Genomic DNA, 2,509 nt, shown 5'->3' with positions numbered 1-2,509 from the left:
CAACAAACAACAAAAACAACTTGTTATTAATTAGACAGGATTAGATGACTTTTAAAGTGATTAGGTTATGTTTTTTATGTTAATGAGGCAAGATTAGGGTGAGACACATCATCTTTATATAATTCTCTGCCCTTACTCAGTTCAAATCCCTGATTTGAATGAAGGGGGTTTTTCCTTGGGTATTTCCTGAGTCACATTTTTAACTTACAAGAGATAAAAAGAAAGAGACTTCAGTACCAACATGAATGAAAGCCAGAAGCAGAGCATGTCCTTTGTACCAGGGATTCCTGGGCAATCTTACCCAAGGTAAGATTGATGCCAAGACACATGGAGAACTCAAAGGAACTCTGGACTCACTGATATTGAGAACAGATAAGTACCTTCCTCGAGAACTGAAAGAAAGAAAGTGTTTCACTACAGCTGGCACCCTAAATTCAGACTTCTAGCCTCCTATACTGTGAAAGAATAGATTATACTTTTAAAGCCTCTTTGTGTGGTGTTTCTCTTATGTTGTTGTTGTTATGCACCATCAAGTTAGCAGTACTCAAAGAGGACAATGGTTTTATGTACAACAGAATGAAGTATCACCTGGTCTTGTGCCATCCTCACAATAGTTTCAATACTTCAGCCCATTTTTTCAGCCACTGTATCAATCCATCTCATTGAGGATCCTGCTGTTATTCATTGATCCTCTTCTTTACCAAGCACGATGACCTTTTGTCAGTGACTGGTCCTTCCTGATAACATGGACAAATTATGTAAGAAAAAGTCTCACCATTCTAGCTTTTAGGGAGGATTCCTCCAAGGTAGATTTATTTGTTCCCAGGGGTATTCATATTCTTCACCAACAATATAATGCAAAGGAATCACCTCTTATTTGTCTTCCTTACTCATCACATGATTTAAAATACATTGTTTTTGAATTCATATGAGGCAATTGGATATACCCTGGTGTTCTGGTTATCTAGTGTCGCTCTGACAAGAATATACCACAAATGGGATGACTTAAACAAAGAGGAGTTTATTCTCTTATAGTTTGGAGGCTTTAAATCCAAATTCAAAGTGCCAGGCTCTAGGGTCTGGGTGAAGGCCCCTCAACCTTGGGGGTCCAGCTCTGCCTCCTGATTCTGACCCACTGGAGCTAGAGGTGTTTCTTCACTCAGACAGCTGCTGGCTGCTGAGGCTGAGAAGACACAAGGTTGACAAATAAAAAGGCACAGTACCGATGTTACCAAACCATATGGCAGGCCATTAACTTAAGTCCATAGTAAGTCCCAAGGTCCGCAGAGCATAGCAGGGTGCTGAACAATGACATGGGTACATGCAGGGTCCAAGCATGCCATAGGCTAGAGACCATTCTCAATGCTTCTCTTTATATACAGGAAGCAGATCACCTTCCAAAGGCAACTACTCAGCTGTTTGTAGTAAATCCCACCATGGAGTTGATTGCCAGTCCCATCATGGGGAATAACTACCACCAGCTGCCCAGCTACTCAACCAAGCCCAGCCAAGTTGACACACAACCATAACTACCACACCTGGTCAGGCACATGTTGGTCCTCAAGTGACATCTTTGCCTATTAATACTTTAAAAATGTCTTTTGCAGTATATTTTCCCAATGTACTACTTAGTTTGGTTTCTTGACTGCTGCTTCCATGGGTTTCATTATGGATCCAAGAAGAATGAAATGCTTGACAACTTCAGTATCTTCTCCATTTATCATGGTGGTGCTTATTGGTCCATTTCTGAGCATTTTTTTAATGTTAATGTGCAGTTCTCATGGAAGGCTATCGTCTTTGATCTCTATCACTAAGTGTTCCAAATCCTTTTCATTTTTAGCAAGCAAAGTTTTGTTATCTTCTTATGGCAAGTTGATAATCAGTTGGTTTCCAGTCCTGATGCCATGCTCTTGTTCCATTCCAGCTTCTCCAGTTATGTGCTCAGCATACAGATTGAATATGTATGGCACAAGGACACAATCCTGACACACATTATTCCTTTGTTGTGTCTGAACAACTGCCTCTTGATTTATGGACAGGTTCTATGAGAACACAGTTAAGTTCTGAAATTCCTATTATTTGCAATGTTAAGCATCGTTATGATTCATAGTCATAACAGTCAATAAATTAAGGAAATCATATTTATAACGAGCTTTTTGGTAGTACTGGGTTAAAACATTCTGCTGCGAAACAAAATGTAGGAAGTTTGAATATACCAGCTCTTCCATGGAAAGATTTCTCATCCTTGGAAACCATATGGCAATTCTACTTCATCCTATAAGGTTGCTATTAGTTGGAATCAACTTGATGGCAGTGGGTTCGTGTGTGTGTTTGATATACACTTCAGTTAATCTCTGCATTAAGCTGAAGCCCATGTGACATCAGCAATGATATCTCTCTTAACACATTCTCTTCTGAATTCAGCTTGAATTTCTGGCTGTGTTATGTCAATGTATTGCTGCAACTGGATTTGAATTATCTTCAGCATGGATTATTCATGAAATTGATA

The sequence above is a fragment of the Orycteropus afer genome, unplaced genomic scaffold (assembly GCF_000298275.1).
Source record: "Orycteropus afer afer isolate SDZICR_OR568_19922 unplaced genomic scaffold, OryAfe1.0 scaffold01446, whole genome shotgun sequence".
Classification (NCBI taxonomy): Eukaryota; Metazoa; Chordata; class Mammalia; order Tubulidentata; family Orycteropodidae; genus Orycteropus; species Orycteropus afer.
Note: the sequence above shows the minus strand (reverse complement) of the source record.